General features: G+C 37.1%; 1 long non-coding RNA gene across 1 annotated transcript in view; it reads left to right on the top strand.

Moving 5' to 3' along the window:
* Positions 1-1,276: 1,276 nt before the first annotated feature.
* LOC125333393 overlaps positions 1,277-23,642 on the top strand; it is a 40,977-nt gene continuing 18,611 nt past the window's right edge. Inside the window, exons 1-2 of the long non-coding RNA XR_007206838.1 lie at positions 1,277-1,540; positions 3,999-4,155. This is a non-coding gene — a long non-coding RNA (uncharacterized LOC125333393). The remainder of the gene's footprint in view (positions 1,541-3,998; positions 4,156-23,642) is intronic.

Genomic DNA, 23,642 nt, shown 5'->3' on the forward strand with positions numbered 1-23,642 from the left:
GGCATTTCTTTCTCAAATCCAGTATTCTTAGGTGCTTATGCCTACTTGTTTATAAAACACACCTAATAAATGCAGCCAGGCCAAACCAAGCCCACGTTGAAGGTAACGGTGCAGAAAAGAACTCTGTAAAGCTGGAGAAAAGAGCCTGAACTTCAGAATATGTGATGGATACAAAGTTGTATGAAGTTGGGAGGTAGGAAAGGGAAAGTCAAGGAGAGCTGATGAGACACAGAATAAATAAATCCTGAGTATAACCTGAAAACGTTTCCATAAAAAAGAAGATAAGTAAAAAATTACAAATGTAATTAAAAATATTAAATGAAAATAAGATATAAAATAAGAGAATTTTAGCTTAAATTGACACACTTTGCATTGTTTTTTTCCAGAGATATTTAGAGGCAAAATAAAGCATTTGTGATTTTTGTATCAGTGTCTGAAAGAAGGATCTTCTAAACTCAGTGCATTCCCAGTCATTTCTTTTAGGCTTTTGATCATGGTGTAGAAATGTGGCTTGTACTGTCTTTGTAGGATCACTTGTAGATGGCTGGCTGAGTTTCAAGTCCTTTTTCTCTTGGGAAGTCAAGTCTTTTCCAGCTTCCTAGTAATTAAAAAGAAAAAAAAAGCAGACTCCCACTGTGAAGGTATGGCATTTCAGCACAATTTTTGTAATGCTGGAGCAGAATGATTTCATAAGCTTTGGAAGGAAAAAAAAAATTCAAGTTAGTGCTTTTGGTTCTGCATTAAATCATTTTCTGTAGCTCCTCATGGCACTCTGGTGTGGTTGTCATTTTATAACTCTGGGTTTGAGCCTAGTTATAGAATGTGTGTATTTGTTTGTTAAAATCCACCTCTTGAAGAACAGCTTGCTTTCTGTATCTCAGCTGTGTTTTACTTGAAAAGGTAAATATGTTTTGATATTTTTAAGCTTCTCACTTTTGTTGTCTGGTTCAGTTTTCCATGTTCTTCAATTCAGTGTTGCTTAAAAATATGAAAACTAATTAACCTGAATTCAAGAGCAGAATGTGTGACTTGAGGTGTGGCCATTCAATCTTTAGTTTGCATATTGTGGCAAAAAAGGAGGCAAAAGGGCTTGCTGGACAGTAGAAAAATACTGGTAATTGTGGTAATTCAGAAAACACATGTGGGTTAATTCCAGTGTCACAAATGACTGTAAAGAGTTGTGAGCCTGGATAGAAAACCCAGGCAGTCTCATGTGTGACAGAAGCCTCCAAAAAGAATCTCACTGTGGTGCAATATCCATTGTATTAGATCCAAAATATCCAGGTGCTGGGGTGTTATAAATACAGACCGAGAGATGTGCAGTTAAGCCTTCACCACAGTGCCAATTTGTACTGCTGGCTGCAGTAATCACAGCTCACGACTTGGAGCAGAGGGGGAAAAATGTGTTTTCCAAAGAAGCAATAAGAAATCCCAGAAGAATGAATATTCCATCAGGAGAATACCATGAGATAAAGTATTCTATTTATATTTGTATTGAATTCCTGCTGTGAGGAGAATTGCTACAATTTGACAGCATCAGGTAGGACCTCATGTTTCTTTAGCTGTGAAGGTGTTTAGGAAGGTTTTTGTTCTCAGTTCACTTTGCTTCTGTAGCATTGGTTAACTTTGTCTAAATGAGGTGGTTGTGGTTTGCCCCAGGGTGTGACTTGCACCTCTCATAGCTACAGGGATAATTAAGACAAGAGACAATCATTTAGGAAGCATAGTAATACACTCATTTAAAAGTAATGTAAATTAAAATTAAGAGAAACATTTCCCTTCTCCAGGATGAGGAGGCATGAAGAAACAGGCCAGAATGCCATAGCCAGTATATCTAGATATTTATTTGTTTGTTTGTTTATTTATTTATTTTTGATAAGAAAGATATTTAACAGGCATTCAAAACGATATGGTAGCCATCACAAATGATAGCAAGAAATCAGAATCTTTGCAATGGCAAGCTCAATATGATAACCCTGTTATGAGAGATGAGGGGTGCCCTCCATTCCATCTTTATTCAAAAAGCTGAGCCAGGAAAGGTCCAAAGGTGGTTGGAGGTCAAATGAAAAACAAAATCACGATAGGAAAAATAAATTCCTCCTTGCTGAATAAAACATCTGCCTTCTGTGTGGTGCCTGTGTGGCCACAGAGCTCTGATGTCTGAAGATATTTAGCACTTTAATATCCTTTTGTCCTTCCCAGACTTGAGAACTGAGTTTCCCCAGGGGACAGTTCTAGACCACTGAGATTTTTGAGATGTTTACTCAGTGGCTGTAATTAAGTTAAAATAAATGAGTAAAAGTAAACCTAATCTTTCTAAACTCTAACACAGAAGGCCTGGATGTTCAAATATGAGCAGTTCCCACATTATATGCTCTTAGCATGTTTATTCTGTAGCAAATAACAGTTAAATAAATACAGTTGATCCACCCACCACCAAGTAATCCATGTTTAAAGGTTTCAGGAAGGCCAGGTATCCTTCTGCTGTCTCACATCTTGTGAGTCAAAAGTGAATGGTTTGATGTTGGCTTTGTTCGGTGTCCTGGTGATCATGCAGATCCTCCCACAACAGCCTGAAAGTCTTATCCTGACAGAAATGAAGGGGCTTTACTAGACTGTCTGATTTCACCAGAACATTTTAGGTTGGCTGTCACCATCTGAGGAACTTTACTGGAGTATCAAGATAAATAAACATAACACTTTTTCCTTTGCTCTTCTCTCCAGGCTTCAGTCACCAGGTGGAAACAACAGGAGGAGTATATGATGCTGTTGATTGACACATATAGGATAAAATTAATTCATTTAATGTAGAGGAGAAGAACACTTAGAATAATTACAGAGGAAAAGTGCAAGCTTCATAAGTGGTTTGGAAGATCTTAAAAATAGAAGTATCTACTACTGTTTGTTTTCTTTTTTTTTTTTTTTTTGAAAAATAACCTTAACAACCTCCTTGAATGACAGATATAAAATGTCAAAATCTGATACTTCATGAGAGGAGGATGGTGAAGGATAACAAAGCCAAAGCAATAACAGAAAAGAAGAGAAAGACGTGGATTTTCTTTCCTATCTGTTATCTGACAACTTCTGTTTCACTGTCATTCTACAAATGTCTTGTAATAAAACCAAGTACTTTTCTTTACAAAGCTGCCCTCTTACAGTGCTAGGAAAAGGGGAATTTACAGTTTTACATCATTCAATGAGAAAGAGAACACAGAGGGTGATTTTGCAGTCACCTGTCTCTAAAGAGACAATTTATTTGTCATCTTATAATGACAAACTCACATTCATCTCTTATTTCTCCCTCTCTGTCCTTCTCTCTCTCTCTCCCACTCCCTCTTCCCCCTTCCTTTCTGTAAAGCTTTCCACATCTAATCCAATTACTTTGCAGTTTGTCTTTTGCATGCCTCAGTTTTCCTTAGGGAATGTTTGAAAGTGTTGAGTTGCATATTCCCCTTTGGTGGATTGCCCAAAATATATCTGTGCTCTCCCTCTCGGGGAGAGTTTCGTGCCAGACACCCTCCATGAATAGCAGGAGTCTGCCTTTGACAGCAATACATATCCTGACCTTCAATTAAGCTGCAGGTTAAGACAATACTGGAAAATCAATAGCTCATTTTCTGTCTTTTGTGCTCAGATTTTGATGTTTACTAAGATAAAGGATGACAAGGCTGAAGGCAGGAGTCTTTGCAGAACATCCATTGATGCTGCCAGAGGCTCAGGGGCCAGGTATGGCCTAATCTTTGCAAAGCTTCCAAACACCAATCAGCCAATAGATATCAACTGCAGCTTTGCACTACATCCACTGCCCTGGGACTCTCATCAGGCAGCTTTTTCTCTTCTCCTCCAGTCTTCTGACCCAGGGGTTCCCTGGAAGGGTCACAAGAAATCCAAATTCATTGGTGGTTACAGCTGCTGGGAGGCAAATCTGTAGCTTGAAGGCTTAAAGTCTTTGTATATCATTTTTCGCTTAAAGCCATTTTTATTATTATATTTTTCAGATATCTGTGTGTGAAGAGGATGAGTTTTGTTTACCTGTCCAACTTAAATCTACCCTGATAGCTGTGCCCTCTCCTCAGCTCTTCCAGTATCTGAATGGACTCCTAGAATGGAGAGGGGACATTGAACTCCACTTTTTGGAGCATACTTGGCTGAAAGGTAACTTTTTACCTCCAATTTACATTTGTGTCACTGTACACACAACATCAATATATTAATAAACCTGTCAGGTCAAAGTGAATGGTTCAAGGCAGCTCCTCTTTATGGCAAAGACAAAGAATCAGCCAAAAGATGGATACTTTTGAATATGACAGGAGAAAATGTATCTTAATCAACTTCTATTCTTCTACATTTTGATACATTTTGAAATATGAAAGCCTTAGTTTCAATTCAAACATGTTTTGGTTTTTTTCCAAAACAAAAATATGGTCAATTTGTATTTACAGGAAACACTGTTCAAACATTGTGAGTCGCTTTTGAAAATGATTATAACGGTGAAAAGGGGAGGACATGACCCCAGTGTGAACATTTTCAGTCCTGGAACTTCAGCCTGTGTGTCAGGAGAGCTCACAGGGTGAGGTTGTCTGTCAGGAAGAGATGAAGGAGGGAGATACAAGAAGGAAAAAGATGCAAATTGGAAGGAACAAATAATAGGGAAGAAAAACTAATTATCTGTTTTCCTCCAACTCCCATTCCCCATCTACTGCTCTAATGACAAAGGGTTTGACCTTAACTGGAGCTGGAAGTTCCTGAAAGTAACACCCTGGATTTATCACAGGTGCATTCCTGTGGGCAAACACAGACTGAGCAAGTCAGATTTCAATCACGAGAAAATTAATACCTGAAAAATATTGAAATGAAAATTGCTCCTTTTCCTAATATATATGGTTTTTGATCTGAAATATAACGTTGCTTGTCCTTATTAACTTTCACAGTTTGATAACTCCTAATAAATTGTGTTCAAGTGCAAGAATCTGATCCAAAATTTGAACTTGGGAGAAGGATTTGATGTGCCACACTTTGGCTTTGCACTGATGTGTGTGCTAGGCCTGAACATTAAATATTTGTTAGTGGTACCAACTGACCTGGCTGGATGGAGTGGTATGGACTAACTCTGACTGGCAGCCTCCAGTCCTTGACTGGAGACCTGGCAAATGTGACGTGAGACCCCAGAGCAGGAAAGTGTAAAGGTCACAAAACCTCTGGTGTCCCTTACGAGCTCCTGGAGGGACCATTCCCAGGAGCCTGCCTGCCTGTTAAGTGGGAGTACAGAAAGAAGTGGAACACTTCTGTGTGAGGGAAGTAAAATGTAGGCATGTTCATGGATCTGAATAAGAAATCTTCCTCTCCTTCTGTGTTTTGCGCTGGCTCCCAGAGCACCTTTTATTTCCTTTCACATTTTTACAGGTTAGCATCTCCCCTTTCTTCAGGTCTGGTTTGGTTGTTTGTTTTTTTTTTTTTTTTTTTGTGAGCCCTGCACGTTACACTCTAAAAAAGAATAAAAAGGGTACAATTCTCCCCAGGCGAGGTTTCTGCCTACCCAATAATCCCTCTGACACGCTGCTTTCTGAGGCACTTGCTGTGCATGAGTGCAGGGTTTTACAGAGGCAGAGCAGCACAGCAGTGCTGGAGGCATTCTCCAAACGAGCTGTCCAGGTTACTTTCACATTCTCGATTTTATATGCCTCCCTGACTCAGGAAAAGCCAAATACCAGGATCTCCCTGCCATTTCTTTCCATGCAGATTTTAAAGAGAGAAGAGCCTGTTCTGTCCTGAACTTGTCCAGCCTTTGATTTTAGTTTGAAAACAAACAGCAACGTGCCCTCGTACACGAGCAATGAGTGCTCACATCTTTAATATTTGGTGTGATGATTCCATTCCAAACAGCACATCCAAATTCATTTCTCCCATGACTATTTTATTACCTTTTTATAAAGTAAAAATAAACTCATCTTTTCCACTGATCGTGGAAAAGCAAGGAAGCAGAACTTAATATGTTGTTTTCTTCCTTTCCTACAAATCATGCAGTGATAAGTGAAACAAAAGCATCTTCATGTGGGAACGTGAAGCCTGAATAAACCTTGTTTTGAGCTCCTGAACTCAATTGTTTTTATTTTTACTTTGCATGTTTTCTGACAATATCCACAGCTGCTAAAACCCAAATACATTTCTGAAGTGAAGATATAAGCAAAGACCTGTTCCCAATGTTATTTAGTAACTCAGAAAATAATAGTAAAGTCTTAGAAGGACAAGATTGAGGCTCTATTTCTTCCTCAGCTCAATGTGATTTTATGAGAGGGTCTTCAAAATGTGATTATAGCATTATACAGTGAATTTTGTATAAAAGTATCACTGCTTCCCTTAGAAAGTGATTGCATAGATTAATGCTTTAATTCATCCTTTATATCGAAAGTAGAGAGCAACACAACTGGAATGTCTACTTGGAAATGGAGAAAAATGTATATGAATGTGAATTTTCTTACTGAGAAGTCTAATGACCCAGAGAAGAAGTGATTCACTCAATAAATTGAATAAGGTTGTATTTTCCATAGCTATCACCTGTTATTTCACTCTTCTGGAGGGGAAAAATTAATCTGGTCTTAAGGGGGCTGATATGGAAGGAAAAGAGGAATGGAGTGTGTGCAAAACAGCACTGGAGCTAACACTGGATTTATATTGTTCCTATGTAAAAGCAAGCAGGAAAAACCCTTTCAACAGGCTTCTGAAAACATCATTCTCCATGAACACTGGATCTGCTAAAATTATAGCTGAATTTGATGGAGCTAAGTAGTTCATACATTCACTATAAAATCTTAGGTCTCTTTTTTTGGTTGTTTTTATGAGCAGATGTTAATTTTTTAAACAGATATTAATGGTTTAAATAACCAAGTTTTTGAAGTAATTTTGAATTGCAGAATTCACGAGTAGCTAGGTAGGTGCTGAGTGCTGGAGGTTGGGATTTTGGGGTAAATCAGATAATCTCTCAGCAGTAAAGCCCTTCCAGCACAAACACTTTTGTTTGTGGATTTTACTTTCCTTTTGCAAATACTGGAGCATAGTGCTTGGAAATTAACTTTGAACAAAATGGCAATAAACTAGTCACTAAAATGTTCATGAAAATCAAACACCCCAAAGGATCTGAGCATGGCCTCAAAGAAGTGATCTAATAAAATCAGCTGAATATTCAGATCGATTGTTTTCCCCAAGAAAATGGTTATACGTTGGACACAACCTTAGTAGTGACAATTTTTATAAGTACCTCTGGAACTTTAAAGTGATGCCTTTGCCTGGGGGCACTCATGAATTCAATCATAGCCAGCTTTTGGGAAGATTTTATTCCAAAAAAAAAGTGATGGAGAATGGCATAGTTTACACAAAGTAAAAATATCTCAGATGCTTAAAGCTTGAGGGAATGCAATTGCAAATCCCTTGGAGTCCATTGGATCAGGAGCAGAGGTACAACTGCACATCTCCCAGCTCAGTGTCTGTGCTGGATGAGGCCGTGAGTTTCCATTTGGTTCTGATCATATCCACCTGGAAAACCGCACCTCGGCAGAAAAGCCACTTGTGAGGCACTGCTGCTTTACATTAGCACGGGGAAGTGTGGCTGCCTTAGCTCAATTTGTGGTGATGATGTGTTCCTGTGCTCACACCTCTCCTCCAGCTGTGCTCTGCAACCCGTGCATCTCATCACCACAGACATCTCTCAGCCCTGACGCCTCCCAAAAATTCTTCCTGAAGTCCTTAAGATGAAAAGAGCTCATCACTGAAGAATACATGTTTTATTCCAGATTCCTCTGCTATTTCTTTATATGTAAGGCTTAAAAAAAAAATCATTTTTGAAAGTTTTCCTTTAAAATTATGAGGTTTGTGATGGTGAAATCTGAGAGTTAGTTCTGCAAATGAGGCTCAAGATACCAGTCCTTCACCAATCCATGATCCCAAACCTAATTTAGTTTTCAGAAATCAGTTTCCACTAAACCATATTCCATAATGTGATCAAATTGCAGCTAGCAATAACAAAACCATGAGATTTGCCAGGATTACCCTGGGTGTAAAAAATAATCCTAAACTATGAAATGACAGAACATGGAGAGCTATTGTTTATCCCAAATCTATGCAGTAGATTTTATTTTTCTTCATAGATGTTCAGCATTTAAAAATGGTTTATTTGAAATCCAAAAGCGAAGAAAGAATCCAGATAACTGCTAGATGCATATTTGGTCTTTAAATATATGCATAATTTTGCATTGTGGTTTAATGGGATTTCAAAGTACAGCTTAAAGGTGCCTTTCAAATCCCTGTATAATTAGTAAGTTTAAATTTAGATAAACATGCATTAAAACTTGGAAGGATCATCAACAACTTTGTATTTAAGGTCCAGATATTATATTAGGGTTTTTTCACTGAAAGTAGCCATAAGAGATCTAAATGATGCCAGTATAATATTTTATTAGAGTCTACTCTGTCATTTAGCATCTGGAAACTTCTTCCAAAAGGTTGCCATGTTTTCTGGATAGAGCTGAAAGGAACGAAAAAAATCTGGAAGTGTTCATTTACATATTTCCTCTCTCACCTTCTATTTGTCCCAAGCAGTTGTGTGGGGATCAGAGGACAAAGGTGTGACCCCTCTCTGCTGAACTTGGCAATTATTTTCACTGCTTCTGTGAAAGTTTTTAAATAGACACCTTGTAGAGAGCTCCTGTTGCTCAGCCCATGTGCTACTGCTTTTTAACGTTGCTCTGAAACAGCACTTGCACAAATCAATGAAAACAGGGTTAAAATTTAATCAAAGACATTGTGGATACAATTTGTTCAAAAAACTTTCCAGGTGATACTCGAGATCGTGTCCTTTCACAGGAAAACTCCTCTTCAATGTTTGTTATGCAAACTCATGCTTAACATTTTCAGGAGTGACCAACCAATTTGTTCAGAAGGTTTTATCCATTATTTTAATTCATCTGTTGCCATCTCAACTAAGACCAAATTAATCCCCTTTTCAAACAGCAGTTGTGGCGGTGTTGGATGTTTATAGATTACAATTCATAACCATGTATTCATCTGGACTGAATGATCATTTTAGGTCCCTTTCAAATGAAATAGTCTCTTCTTTTCTACATGAATAGAGTACTGTAGCTGTCTGTCCCGAGTCATGAAAGCACATTCTTGACGTAATTAAATCACTTTAAAATACAATAAAAAGTCAGTGACAGCAAATGTTGCACTCCCAATTTAGAGCATTATGTGAGACATGGGCTTTGAAATAATGCCTCTCAGAAAAAATGACAAATGTGTGAATAACCTTTGAACCAGCCCTGGTGGCTCTTTTATTTCACATCTCACCCATTTAGATTCAATGGTTTTATTTTGGTTTTTTTTCTGAGACATGTTAGCCAATATGGTAACTCTTGGTATATTCTTTTTAAACTGTAGCACTGTGCTTCTGCGAATCCTGCCAAAACAGATGATTAATTCAATTTAGATTGTCTCGGCTTTGTATATTTTTTCTTTTAATGTCAACTACTGAAGTGCCAATAAAACATGACAAACCATGGAGCTCATACACATTTATGGCTAGAAATAGTTTTACTGCTGAGCTATTAATACAGATCATCAAAGAGAGAGATGAAAGAGGAGTAGGTACAATCTGTTTATCAGACAGAGCCTAATCATGGAGGCAGAAACTGTTACTGCTATGGAAAGACCTTTGGTTGGAGCAGAGACTAAAAAGAATAGGACATAGAAAATGTAAGAGTAGGCTTAGCAGGGAAACAGCAGAGATGAGCTGATCTTACCTGGATTTTACACTAAATGCATGTTTATGAATTAGTAGACTTTCATTCTTTAATTCCTACTTATGTGGCTGAAACTGTCCTAAATTCTCTTAGAAGAGCTAAGCTTTAGAGATCAGCCATGTGCTCAAATCTGCAAAGAAATAAAACTTCTACTAGAAATAAAGTGTTCGTCAACTGTCCTGTAAGGTGGTTTTGTACATTTTCTGTAATGTTAGGATAGTAAATTTAGACTGTTTCTCTGAGGTGAAATAGTAATTTTTCCTCGCCTGTGCTGTAGAAACAAGGAGTGCCAGAGTGCTGTAGAGTAGATAGGAAAGTATTGAAGCAATTGGGATCACTAATCTGCTTTCAGGACTTGAAATTTAGTAGAATGACAGTTAAATGTAGTGCAGAAAGCCCTTCATGCCTGTGAGAAAATGGAAGTATCATGGTATCATTTTCATTGCATGCTGCATTTACCAGGTGTTTTCCACTGTTTGAGCTGTAATAAGGTGACCTTGTTTTGCGAGGTGTGAGATTCTGGTGGTTCTTTTGACTGAGTTCTGATGATCACAGCAAATGGTGTTTGCACACTGAGCCCTACCAGCCTGCTAGGGTGTGTCCAGCTGACCCAGAACACAGAAACATAAAGGTCCAAATTCAAAAAAAAGGAATCTGAATAACCTTCTCCTGTCTAAAATACATAATGGTACTCTATTTGTTAAAGACAAATGAGATTATTAGAATTATGTACTCTATAAATAGCTGTAAAGAGACTGCCTGTACCTAGCAAATGTAACATTTCAATGTAGTTATATTTCACAGCTAGTTACTAAATTCCCTCATGCAAAATACAAATTAATAAATGGGCCTAAATATCACACTGCACATGTCAGCATAACTGTTCATGTGTCCTTTAAGTGTGCTTTGTTTGGAGGTAAAAAACTGACTGTGAAAATTTCAGTCATTGCAATTTATAGGTTTAGAATAATACTGGGAGAGCTTTCTTGTCTTTTTGGTTATTATTACCAAGCAAAACTGCTGCACATTGTAAAATTTTTCTAAAATTTAAAGGACAGAAAGGAGGGGAAATGCTAAGACTGATAATAAGAAATTTCTTGTCGCTGTCAGAAACATCAATATGATTTTAATCACAGATACAAGATGATGATTAAATTTAAGAATTATATATCCAGAGAAAAAATACAGCATAATACCATGTTACTACTTTATGTCACCTTACAGTATTTTCCTTAAATATGCAATGATGATTTTTTAATGTGTGTTTTTGGAAATCAGCGCCTCCAGATGACAAAGCTGTCTGTTGAGATCCTTAATCTGCTAATACAAAGTACCTATCACACATTTATTCCAGGACTGCATATAGTTGAAAACATATAGTTGAGATATTTGAATGATTAGAGAACTTTCTACAATTAAACCAGAAATTCTACCTTTTTTTTGTTTTTTTTTTTGTATTCTCAGCAGAGGTAAATCACTGTTAATTATAAAGTATATTTGATCCATATGACACAAGCTACTTTCAAGCTGAAAACCATCATCATTTTCAGAAAAGGAACTTTACCACTCCTTCCCAAATTATCATATTTTAAACAATTATTTCCTTAGAACTGTGTAGGTCCACTGGATTATTCTTGTTGCCAGGATAACCTTTAAGCCCCCGATTCCCAAATTCATTGGGTTATTGCCCATTATCTATCATCAACAGTTCTCAGACTACCATGGATTCTTATCATAAAACTTTTAATTGAAAATGTTCCAACGGGGATAAGATTTGGAGGCCACCTGTGGAACACTCAGTAAGGTATTGAAAACATAATTTGGTAACTCCAGTTGTAAACTAAGAATCCTACAAATAAGAAGCTATTTGGCTAACAATGGGTTCACTTGTAGCTTTGGGGTGTTTCTGAAGTGATATGCTAAACTGACTCTCTAAAGCAATTAAATTCACTTCTGAAAAATATTAAGACTCAGTCTCCAGCTGTCACGGCATAACCAGAAGGAAATGAGTATCATGGGAAAACTAAACTCTTCCCTCTCCTGGGCTTCTCTTCAATTATACATTGGTAAGTCACAGGCAAGACACTTATTGACATTTATGAAGTTTTATGCAAATTTATCTGGTTGGGAGGTTTATTTTTAACAACAGCTTGAAAAAATTACAATTTATTTGTGCAGTTGGGTTCCCAGCTCCACCGTAAATCATGTACCTCGTCCATTTTCCTGGGTTCTGGGTGAATCTGTCAAGTTGCCGTGGAACAGACAACATTTGGTTGAGTTCTTTGTTCTGAATTTGCATCTTATTTCTTGCGTAAAGGAATGATTAGGCAAGGTGACAGTTCCTGGAGAGAGGGGAGATGTGTCTGTCCTGGGGAAACAGGAACGTTGTCTGGGGAGTTGTGCCAGGCAGGAGACAGAGACAGGGTCAGAGCAGCAGGTTGGGCACTCACAGAGGACCTGTGGCTACACTGTGCAGGGAACAGATTTCCAGGCCTTGACAACCTTCTGAATAACCTTCCTGGATCAGCAGGGATTATTAAGATTTTGCCACTCTTCAGAAAGCTGCACAATAGGCTGAAACTCACATGGAAGCAGGGGTTTATCTTGTTACTTGTTTTAAAGTTGGTTTTGTATTTTTGCCTGGGCTTACTTAGCTATTTTGAATGTTGTCTACAAAAAAAGACCCCAAATATTTTAAATTATTTTGTGCTGAAAGCTAATTTTTGAGTTAAATGTCTTTTGGTCTTTTTAAGAACAATATCAAGGCAAAGCTACTCTAGAAGAATTAGTAATTTAGAGTTAAGTTTCTACGAGATTTTCTTCTGAACAAGTACCTGTTGATGTGATTGATAAAAAAGTAAGGAAAACAAATTCAAAACTGATTTAGGAATTTGTGCTATAATATTTTATTAAGTCATTAATATATAAAAACACATAAGGCTGAAAATTTTCTGTTATGTCTATTTTTTACACGCATTTGGGAGTTTGGTTGGTTTGTCAGGTTTCTTTGTTTAACACCAGTAGCTTTCACATTAGTTCATTGAAAAGTGTAGTGGTGCTCCTATTTTGACTCTCTTTCCCTGGATCAATAGAAATAATCAGGTTTCAAAAGTTCCAATCAGTGATACCCACACAGAAGTTTAGTTGAGCAACAATATCAGTCTCACTTCTTGTAAAATTGGGCTCAAAAGCTTAGATTTAGTAATTATCCAGTTTATCTACCTGTAATTTGTTTGGTGCTTCTTATTCTCCTTATACTAAATATTTCCCTTCAGTTTCCCCTTGCCAGCAGGTACTGTCATGCAAGAAGAGCATATTTGTAGTAGAATAATAATTTTTTGCAAGGACTTTAGATGCAGGTTATATGTAGAAACACATCTTACAATGAGCTGCTTTTACATGAGATGATACAAACAACTTTTAATCTGACCCCTGTTAGCTCACCCACGTTCTACAAAGAGCATATAACGCCATTATTTTGTCATTTCAGAGGTGAAGATAGATGGGTTGTGAGCTTGGCCATGCTCTGTTCTTTAGACAGCTCTTGGTTTGCCATTGGTCAAGAGAAAGATGCTTGTTCACTCCATCAGAGTTCTTTGTTACACCTGCTTTGCTCGTTCCAATTTGTTTTGCTGTCTTGTGCTTGTAGCTAAACCTGGTGTGAGGAATGAGGAGATCATGAAGCTCATTATGCTTCACTTGATTTGAAAATTAAATTTTGCGATTTGAGACTTGTAAACACTTTTGAGAAGCATTGCTTCCTGTAATGGAAAACAACACATTCCTACAGTGTTGTTAGGAAATAAATTTGTATCATGAATCTTTAATAAGTCATTCAATATGTTGTGCCCTTGGGCTATTGATATACCAGGAATTGTACCTGTAATCTGGAAAAAAAAAGTGCAATTTGGAAATCTTTTTTTCTTTCCAAGACATGTAACAATCTGAATCTTATTAAGTTGGTAATAAGCCACAGCTATTTCAGCCTTTTCTTCTTACTCTAAAGCTTCTCAAAGACAGAATGCTTTTTGTCATGTCTGCTTCCCAGCACTAAATCTTGGCACGTTCGTTTCAGCAGAACTGAAAAGAGAGCACAATTCTATTAAGTATCACACTTTCCAGTATGTATTGCATATATTTTCAGTATCCTTTGGGGTTTTTGGTTGAGTCAGTTATTGAATCAGACTTTTAGGAGACCAGGCAGTGGACAGGCCCACACACCTTCCAGCTGTACATGAAGTATTTATTAGAAAAAGGTGGAGAAGTCCAGGTTCTTTTTCCAGAGGTCTAATGTAGAACTTAATCTGTTATCTGTGGATAACAAGACAATTTGTGCATAACAACGCTCTTGCAGAGCCTCTTGAAAAGATGCCCTTTTTCTTTGAAAACCCCCTGTATTTTATGTGTTGACATGCAGCCCCATTTAAGAATGTTTTTTAACGATTGGAATCAATAGATATAAGAAAGTCTAATTGAAGTATAATCGTTTCAATACTATATGCATATATATATATATAAAATAAGACCTGTTATTTTTCCAGAAAGTTTTAGAACTTTTAGACCTCAAAATTAGATAATTAGATTTTAGAAATTGTTTGCCTGGAGTTAGAAATGAAGCTTGTCCTATTTAAATAGCCTCTGGCTAATTTTTCAGAAAGGCAGATTGTTTTTCTTACACTTTATTTCACCAAATTATTTCTGACTTTTATTTTTTTCAACTGAAAAGTAGAGATAGCTGCAATATTCTCCTTTGGTCTTTTCTGAGATTAAAATTCCTCAGGTAGAAATTACTCCTAAAATAACCCCAGTACTTTTATTTATTCCATGGACATTTTTCTTTTCAGAAAGAGGAACCATGAAAAACAGATGATATCCTTCATCTTTACAAGGACCTCTTAAACTCATAAAGAACTCAGCATTTTCCTCCAGCCAAACAGTACTTAACACTGTCTTTCCTAGTACATATTTCTCTTGACCTCTCATCCCTGCCATCGCTTTCCTCCATGGATGTCTTGGAACACAATGTCTAAAACTCCTATTTTAGCAGAAATTCTCTCCGTGCTGTGTAAATAGGGATCACCTCGTATATCTGCAACTATGAACTCCTGTTTGTAGATCCCAGTGTGATATTTGCCTTCACCAGTGTCATGACATAGACTCGTGCTTTGCCCAGACTCAAACACTGCCTAGATGTTTTCCTGAAGAACTTCCATCTGATCTTTGATCCTTTATTTGTATTTGCAAAACTGATTAGCCCTGCTTCAGTAGTTCCTTCATACGTTGAAATTTGCTTTTAGAAGTGTGTGTAGATGCAGTGCAAAAGTACAGAAGTGGAATTAATGCATATTAGCAGTAGTTCTTGATTATGACTAGTCACGATGCTAATAAATATATTGGGGAGTTTGTGAGTTTTAGTGAATTTTTGTCTTGCCCTTAGCTCAGTTAAATGTCTGAAATGCTCCCAGAAGGCAGACTCTGGAGTTGCAATGTCAGGCTGAATTAAGTAATTAAGGACAGAAGCAGACCCAAGGCTCCTGTACAAGACACTTAATTTTGGTTTCAAGCTCCATGCAAGAAATTGTTGGGTTTTGGTTGGCATGTGAGGAAGACTCAGTTAGTTCAGCCTGGAGAAGAGAGGGCTCCAGGGAGACCTTAGAGCCCCTTCCAGGGCCTAAAGAGTCTACAAGAGAGCTGGAGAGGGACTTTGGACAAGGACAAACGGACAGAAGGCAGATTTAATTAGATATTAGGAAGAAATTCTTCCCTGTGAGAGTGGGGAGGCCCTGGCACAGGGTGCCCAGAGAGGCTGTGGCTGCCCCATCCCTGGAAGTATCCAAGGCCAGGCTGGACAGGGCTCAGAGCAATCTGGGATAGTGGAAGGTGTCCCTGCCCATGGCAGGGGATTGGAACAAGGTGATCTTCAAAGTCCCTCAACCCAAACTGTTCTACAATTCAAAGTTTGTGTTTAATTGTGCAGCAGGTAAAGTTCATGTAAAAAAAATCCCATTCCATGTGTGCAATGTGGGTTTTGAGTGACTGTTGTGAGCAGGGAGCACACCCAAGGTACAAAGTGCGAAGAGAGGACCCTCGTGTGGGGAAGATGGGTTGGGTAATTCCAAAGGCTTTGCCGAGCATTTCAGCTTCTGACTTCCACATAGGAATTCTGTCTTTGCTAATAAGCTGAAATCTTCCCCTGGCAGTGAATGCTTGTATTGAGTCACATTAACTTCTGCAGCTATTCACTATGTAAATTGGGGGGGTTGCCATGGCAACCTGCTGCATAAAACAGCCATCCATGCAAGCCCAACAGGCCTGTCTGATGTCGAACCCTGTGGTGTTCGGGATCTGCTTTGATCCCAAGGAGCCAGTGTCAGATACGTGGTGAAGGACACTATACTGCACAGACATCCGGCTCTGTGTGCAATCAGAGAGCATTTCTTCTTTGTGAGGTGAAACCCACAACCTACTCCTCCTTTACATGGACAGCAATATCCACACATTTATTTTTTGGAAGAGTATTTTCTTTTACATTGAAACTAAGGCAAATGATAATTTGTGACAATTAACTGTGATCTTTGGTGTTTTGTAATGAGATAACTCTTAACACGTTTTTTTTTTTTCTAGTGAGGAATAAATTATTTTGTGATTAAATTAATTTCTCCATTATATTCCTTGAATGTTTTGTATTAATTACCCTATCAGCCTTTTTTTTTCTTTTTTTCTTTTTTCTTTTTTTTTTAATTTGCCTTAGTCTTTCACAGCAATAACAGAAATCAGTTTTCCTTAATTTCACTAATAATTTAATTTTTGGCATACTTGAGGCAGACTGAGCAGACTGCATTTGTAGTCAAATATTGCACAAAATGCTCTGGAATGGTTAAAACCACAGCAATGTTGTTAAAGCACAAACGCTACATCATTCACACCTTGCTGCTTAAGAGGAGCAGTGTTTGTAGAAAGGCTTAATGCTTAGAGCTAGAGTAGTACCAAATATAAAATACAGCAGGCAACTAAACCACCTGATGAATTGGTACAGGGCTTACCTTCATGATACTCATTTTTCTTTCCAGTCTGTGCACTTCCAGCCTTTACTGCAGAGACAGAATGTTCCTGTGTTTTTCATTGAATCTGCTGTACAACCTGGGGGTTGTTTCATTTTCTACTCAATTGTGGAGTTTTCTTGTTAACTCGTGTATAGGTAAACCTGACCTCATCTGCAGAGTCCTGCCAACAATCATGTGCCTTTCCTGAATTGAGCTCAGCCCTTTCAACTCTCACTGGACACCTCCGTAGGCTTGGAGTTGTTTCATCAGTCCTTTTAAGCATTTTGGTAACACAGGCCTAGAAAGGCCTTCCTCTGCTGATCTGGTTCTTCAAATCTGTCAAGTTTATTTTGGAGTGAATGTATTCTTTGCTTTCTTCTGTGCTCCTCCTCTCCTGCTCCCCCTACCCCACAAGAAGGCTGCTCCAGCATCTCACCCCTTTGGGAGTTATAAGCCAGTTTCTTGTTTGTAGCCTAAATTCTTCTTTGCTTTAATGCTGATGTGACAACACTATCAGAAGCTTTAACAGCTTTAATTTTTTCTCCCCAGTGGTTGCTATCGCTAAAGTATTTGTAAATTACAGTTGTTCAGGCAATAAATTAACTTTATTGAGTATTTAAGCTTATGCTTAAAGTAATTCTGGAACTCAGAGTGCCAACAAATTTTGCCTTGATTTCTCAGCACCAAATGAGGTTGAGTCCTGAAGCTCTGGTGAAAATAAGAGTGTGCTTGGAGACTCATGTGCAGGCACATTCCCTTGAGACAGGAGGAGATAAACTGCTTGCTAGAGATCCTGAATAGGGCACCACCATTTCTTCTTCCCATCCCTGTTTCTCCCTCCCAGGACTATTTTCAGCCTTCAGAAAAAATCCAAGACTCCAGAGTCAAGGCAGAGGACTAAAGCACATAAGAAAAATCTCAAGCAGCTGCCTCTGGAAAACTGTGACTCCTATGATTAGAACACAGTAAGTGTGACCATCAGGGCTCTCAGTACTGATCCATAATTACAGTTTCTTATTATCCTTCAAAAACAAAGCTCTCTCGCTGGACAAAAGTTGAGAGCCTGGTTTTGAGGGAGAACTCAAAACACATGAACAAAAGTTAGTAATTTTCTGTTGAATTGATGCAAACAAGCATTTCAAAACAATTTAATAACTTAATAACATGCTAAACCCTAAAATTCATAGATCTAGGGAAAATAAATTTTAGTTTGTGAATGTCTTCATTGACTTGATAACAATGACCTATTATACGTAATTCTGGTCTTAAAAGGCTCTCTGAAAAATATTTTAGACCCTGAAGTTCAGTGTAACCTTTAGCAGAAAGTGCCTTGCCCTAGCTGCCTTTGCATGCAGAGTTTTTTGAATTTTGGAAAAGGACTGGAATATTACGATGCGCAGCATTAAGCTGAACAGGGTTGAAGGCTGAATGAGTGGCAAATGCCTCTGGAAATGTTTAAAGAGAGCCATCTCTTTCACAAGGACACTCAAAAGAAAACAGCTTTGAAAAGAAAAAAGATAAACTTTAAAACATTCACTTTTTATTGAAAGAAAATGGACTATGTTTTATACAGAAAAATCTCATTTAGTAAAAGGATCAAATGTTCAAAGAGATGTATTTCTTCATCAGCAAGGCAATCTCTTATAGATTCATCTAAAACAAGGGAAATTTTGTAAAAAATAAAACATTAAAAAATTTCAATCCTCTAAGTTCCAAATTAGCCAGATTTCCCTTTATTTTCAGTGAGACTTAGCAGATGTTTGACACTGTTAACACTAAAAGCAAAAGGATTACTTTTTCAGTTCAGGAATCCAGTCTTCCTCTGCAGATAAAAACAGGTTTAGAAGGGACATTTCTATAGAGCCTCAAAAATATTTAATTCTTAAATTTTCAGCTATATGTACAATAGTTTTCTGAACTGCTGCATTCTGTAAACAAGCCTATTTTTAAATTAAACCCAAGTGTGTTAGACACAGATCTGCCAGCTCTAGGTAGGGATCATTCAAATGATGATGGTCACAAGTTAATTGTTTTGGGGCAGCAGGGAAGAAGCAGCAAGGCCAGGGTTGTACCTTTGTGGGTTTCCCCCCATGAAGGACAGCAGAGAGATGAAAGCACACTGATGTATTTGTATTAAAAATGCATTTACCAAACCGTAGGAAAGGAGCAGGTAAAGAATATTTGAGTACTTTCCCAGCCTGATATTCATATTTCCAACTTAAATCTCCAGCATCTGATTAAACAGCACCACTGATTCCATTAAATACGTGTGAGGAATGAACACACATTTTTAACATTAGGTTCCAGAAGTAATTTTAATTAGAAAGAAGGCACATTTTTGTATAGCACAGAAAATTTTATTTTTCTTTCTTTTGCTCTCACTTTTAATTGGACGTGGTTTCCATGAAAGTTATTAGCTGTTAGGATATGTGTGATTTTGGGAAAGGAGAATGCATCTTCCCATGAGTAAAGATAACCTATCTAAAAGCATGAAGCTTATTGTAACTTTTGAATGCTCTTCATGAGAAAGAACACCTTTATAAAGAGTATTGTTTACGATATCATTAATAAATTATACTTACTGTTGCTTTTTCACAATAGCTGAAAATAGCACTGTAATATTATTTGTTTATCTCAAATGTCACATCACTCAAAGTTGGCATTTTCATATGCTACTTGTAAATCTGAATTTGTTTCATAATAACAAAAAAAGCATCTGAGAGTGGGTTTTTTCCTATTTGAAAAATGTATATAAAATATATTTAAAACTGTGTGCAACAAACTTTACCCAGAACTTGAACAGTGCAGCTTAAGAGGCTGGATTGCACAAAAATGGGAGTAGGTTTTTGTCAGTTTATGTTCCCCACTGGAATTTGCAGTTAAGTATTGAAGAGACCATAAAGAGTGAAGCAGGGAGGCATAAGAATGTTCAGTGAGGAAAACTAAAAGAGAAAAAACAAAATAGACACAGGAGGCAAATGTTAAAATACGTATTCCTTCCTTCTGTCCGCCTTTAGTTGTATTAACAGCAAGGTTTTAACAGTAATCTTTTCATTTTCCGCCATTACAAAATAATGGAGTTTATTCTGTACTCTGCTGTATTAGTTTTATGTGACTTTGATACAGCTTTTGAAATCAGAAACCTCAATTCAATGTAGATATCACAGAGCACAGTCTGCATCCACCTTGAGTGAAATCCTGACCCAGTGAAATCAATGGCAAAATTCCCATTGACTTCAAAGAGGGTTGGATTTCACACCCAATCTCCTCTTCCTTTTTTCTTCAGCCTCTCTGCTTTTGCTAAATGGGATTACTTTTCCCAGATGGACCCCTTAATGCTATGCACAATGATCATTTCCACTTGCTTTTATAAAGTGGTGCAAGTCTTCTGAGGAAAATTCTGTCTTTTCCCCTTTCTTTCTTTTTAGTACAATACTGCTGTCCTGCATAGTATGGCCTAAGTGCCACCCCCTGATCTCTTGTCTTAACAGTGTTTTGTCTCTTTTTTTTTTACCCACAATTTCAGAAGGCATGGTTTTCAGAAGTTCACATGTCAAATATCATTTGGCTGTATATCACAGGAGCACAGGTTTTTCATGAGGACTTTGCTCTGCAATGGATATTTATATCCACCCATAGTGATTCACACAAACAGCTAAACTGCAATGTGGTTTTCATTTCCACCTTACCCATAACATCCATTCTGCTAGGTTTTAATCCCATCTTGTCATCTTCTTAACACTTCTTTAAGAAATGAACTAGAATACTTTATGTTTATATATTTGAAGCAGCTGACCCCTTGTGTTATTCTTGGCATTGTATTTAAAAGCTGAATTCCCCATTCTTGATTCAGTTTTTTTTCTGTGAAGACCACCACCATATTTGCAAGTGTGGCTGTTCCTTAATCAACAGATAGAAGACTCTACTTACTGAATGTCTAATGTTTTATCTGACTGTAATGCCTTGTCCCTAAATATTGTATATGTATTTAAGGATTAGGTCTTTCCTTAAATATAACTGCTAAATAAGGCTAAGCCATTTATGAGAAATGCTGGACCAAGGCACAGACATTCTCTGTGGTTGTTGCTGAGTAGTTATATCTTTTATCTTCTGTAAATATGATAAAACCCTTTTATAACTTGTTTACATTACAAAATATACTTGTGATTATATATTAATTATAGAGAAAAGAAGCACAGACGAAGCCCTCAAATGTCTGGAAGTTTTTTATGTCATCTAACATAAGACATTTCCATAGGTTTGAATTGCTTATTTCTACTCGTTCATCCAAATCTGGTAAGTCTAAAAATTTGCCTTTTGAACTGTATTTTTTTGTGTCTGAAATGCACATACTAAGTAGCTAAAGAGAATATGTGGATAACTCAGTAATTTGAATGCATTTATGGAAGACTGACTTTGCCTAAATAGGAGTAGGAGCTGAAGCCTGTGATGGAAAACATGCTGACTGCTCTACGGACACGAAGCTCTGAATCAGCTGCTGACAATGGTCCCAAGCTCATCATCCTGAAATGCTGCCCTTCTGTTAAACTTCCTCGAGAAAAACCAATCTTTTATACCTCTAAGAGCAGCAGCTTGTTTTCCTTTGGATCTGCGTGACCCCAACCTGTAGACACACATAGAACAATACCTAGAGGCTGGGTAAGGCTTTCTGACAGCATCAGCCTTGTTTTTCATTTTAAGAATTCTCTTCAGTTAAACAAAAAATGTGTATCCCCTGCTAAGTGAAGTGTTATGTATTCCTTCAACATGACTTTCAGCTATTTTTTTGTTTTTAGTTTATAAATCTACCCAGTTTATGGGATAGTATCTATATACCTGCCATAGTTTGGTCAATAATTATGTTGCCACTGTGATAGTTTGCTTAGTAGTGAGTGGAATTCCTTAAAAGTTGAAAGTAGTTGAAAGAATTCATCCATTTCTGCACTTCTTGAAACATCTGCTCCTGTACAATGGGAATTTTTTTGGTAGTAGGAAGAAGTTATATGGGACTGCTCAGAATTACTCCAGAACTGTGGCAGGAAATAACAGTAGAAGAAGAGTCTAAAATATTCTATTTTAAATATATTATGATTGTCATTTAGAGCAAATTCAATTGAAATTAAGCTGTTGAATATTTACTGTATCTATCTTTGTACGTTTGGTTTGTTGAGGGGTTTTTAGATAGTTTAACCTATTAGTGCAAAACTAATGTTGTTAGAAATATAAGATTTTTAAATACCCTCATAATAAATTCCATCAAAGGTTGCTTTCTAATATAATTATATATAGTTTACTCGTTCTGTATTCACTGCTGTCTCTCTTTAAAGTTAAATTACATGTTCTTAGCTGTAAGAAGCCACACTAGGAGAAATCGTATGTAAGAAAAAAAATGTGCAGATTTACAATCTCACAAGGAACACCTCTAAAGTGTATCTGGCACAATGATTAAAGGTAATGCTTTTGTAGTTCATAAAATTTCAGTATTAGACAATAAAAGAACCTAAAATTAGATACAAGAGTTTCTAGGAACTGAGACTAGCTAGATTTAACTAGAATGCAATTTATTTCTATTATGTGTGTAGGGAAATGTTAAAGAACTTGACCTTCCACTATGTAGCATGAAAGCATTTACAACTCCATTAAATTGAGGATATATGTTTCAACTACTCTGTGTCTTCCTCTGAGACATTTAATTTTGCCAGCATTTACTTTAGTTGGAAATAAAAGGAATTCTGTCAGTAAACTGGAAACACAAGTTAATGTGTCAGGATTAGGAAACATCATGTTTTCTGATTTTTGAATTTTTAATGGGTGAGACTGTGGCTCTGAAGCGTTGCACAAAAGAAGGATTGCAGTTAGAAACTACCATGAAAAAGGTGTCCTTATGCACAGGTATGTGCTTCCATTTTGAAAATTCATGGTTTTCTTTTTGAGGATTTATTACTGCTAAATGGAAGTTGGGTCACTATTTTATTATGTTATCAGTATTCTGAGGTTTTTTTTTTTTTTTTTTTCTTTTGAAATACATAAACCCTGCCATTATGAACCATTTGCCCTCTGCATTTATTATTAGTTTTTTAAGCAATTAAAAAAAAAAAAAAGAAGTTGCAATTTACATTTATGGTGATTTAAGAATATTGGAGTAAATTAATGGAAAATACAAGTTCCACGTTTGAGGTTTTTTTTTTTTTTTTTTCTTTTCCTGCAACCATAGTAAAGTACAGGGACAAATTAAGAATTAAACTGTATCATCGAATTCAGATTAGTTTCAGATACTGGTGCACTGCTGTTAGGTGAGAAAATAGTTTTCCAAATTATCTAAAGGACAGGATGATGCAACTTAAAATCAAAGTACTGTCAGTCACATTTGCTTATGACCTGGTAGGAAAATGGCAGCTGCCACAACATCTGACAGAAACTCTTTGATGTTTCGCAGGAAACTCTTTTGTTATTAAAAGTTGTATTGATTTCTCAAATTCACATTAACGTTGCAATTTCAAGTCTGTCATGGTGTGAGAATTATGCATAAACCCAACAATGGCTGGAAGGATTAGCAGAGTCAAGTGGAGAGAAGGAGTCCTTTAATGCGTCCATGGACAAGCTCGACAGTCCTCAAGAGCATTTCCCTCTTGCCCCAGTCTCTAATCCTCTTCCAGGGCTGACTCAAGTGAAATCCAAGGAGCTTCCAGTTCTCGTCCCTGCCCACAGGGAAGGCATTTTCTCTTTCATTGTTTCCACCAGAAAAGAAAGATGAAGAGGAAGTGAGGAATGAGGAAAATAAGGAGGCCAAATGATTTCAAAGGTCAAA

The sequence above is a fragment of the Corvus hawaiiensis genome, chromosome 14 (assembly GCF_020740725.1).
Source record: "Corvus hawaiiensis isolate bCorHaw1 chromosome 14, bCorHaw1.pri.cur, whole genome shotgun sequence".
In the NCBI taxonomy this organism is placed as follows: domain Eukaryota; kingdom Metazoa; phylum Chordata; class Aves; order Passeriformes; family Corvidae; genus Corvus; species Corvus hawaiiensis.